The following is a 1624-nucleotide window of genomic DNA, read 5'->3' as shown; positions in this document are numbered from 1 at the left end:
TGAAAACGAACCTGCACTCAGCTGAACCAAAACGGCGAGAGAGGAAAAGCTTTCCATGCCAGCGGTGCACGGAATGGAAATGCTCATTCGGCTATTTTACAGCTAATAAAACAGGAATTCTGATTAAACATTTCTAAGCAATTTATTTCACATTCGATAAAATTACTTCAATGATTTAACCAGGCAATATCCAACCTGTTAAATGTTGAAACTAAAAAGGAGACATACCCTTTAGCATTTTTATGTTAACAACTTTAAATTTAAATCAAAATTAATTTTATTAAAAAATTTCTGAAATTCGTGACAATAAATGGAATTTATTATTCTTTACAAACTTTTTAGATGGTTTATAATACCCCCAAAAAACAAAAATTAAGGATTTGCCTAAACTAAAAAAAAACTCTACACTCATAGAAAAGAACGAACGATGTCAAATGTAAAGAAAATTCGAATTTTTTTGATTCAAGAACGAAAGGCTATATTCAAGTTCGAATTATTCAATCCCGAAGTTCTACATTTGAGAATGAACGTCATCAGTCCAAGTACTCAAAAGTGCTTGAAGAAAGTGCGAAAGATGTTAATTTGAGTACGAAAAATTCTTAATGCAAGTATGAAAGTTTCTTTACTTAAGTTATTTTAAAAAATGTTTTTTTGTCTCTTTCTCTTTCTCTTTCTCTTTTTTCTCTTTGACTCCATATGCAGGGATAAAGCGAAAAATATCGTTTTCTCTATGTATTAAAAAAAACATTTTAAAATATTATTATCAAGTATGACCCGTACTTATTCTGTACACGTTCGTTCTAAAAATTTTAAGAAATATTCGGCACGTTCCTGCTTAAAATATTCGTTCTACTTTTTTCTGGGTGTAAATGCAATAACTGCAAGTACATTTTGAATGGAAGGCAATTATTCCTAAAACTTAAGGAATTTTCCTAAAATCAAGCAATTTAATTTCTGAGTGTAAACTTAATAGTTTAATAGCTGTGGAATTTATATATCCTAAAATCATTTTTTTGTACTCATTAGGTATGAAAATCGTTTTTTTTAAGTTATTAAAACAAATCAAAGGTAATATTCCAATGTAATATTTTACACACCAAAAATTGTGTTGTCTGAATAGGAAACCATTAATCAAGACATTCCCCTTCCCAAGTTAATTCCCATTTGGTTGAGTCCAAATTCCATTGTTGGCATCGCCAACTTGTAGGATTGTGGACACAAAAGCTTTGCCCCCTTATAAAGAGTGCTTGAGTTGAAGAGAGGCCGAGCAGCTTTTCTTTAACCAACTATTTCTTGTGTTAGGTCGTGTTCGCTGCGCCAAGGAGTCGTTTGCTGCTTACTATTTGAGGGGATTTGGGGGATGACACAATATTTGGGGGTCGAATGACCGACTGAGTCACTGACTGAGTGACTGACTGAGTGACTGGCTGACAGACAGACAGACAGCCCCATATACAGCGAAAAAGCGCATTGGCAAAGTTCAAGTGCGGCGATGTGGCTTTTGTTATTGTTGGCCAGGAAACGAGCGCCAATTTCAGCGGAAATTTCAATGTTGTTTTTACCAAGCGCTTAGCTTTCTCCCCACTCCACCTCATTTTCTGCGCATCTAAGGGTTCAAATTAAA

This window comes from Drosophila gunungcola (genome assembly GCF_025200985.1).
Source record: "Drosophila gunungcola strain Sukarami chromosome 2R unlocalized genomic scaffold, Dgunungcola_SK_2 000011F, whole genome shotgun sequence".
Lineage (NCBI taxonomy): Eukaryota > Metazoa > Arthropoda > Insecta > Diptera > Drosophilidae > Drosophila > Drosophila gunungcola.
Note: the sequence above shows the minus strand (reverse complement) of the source record.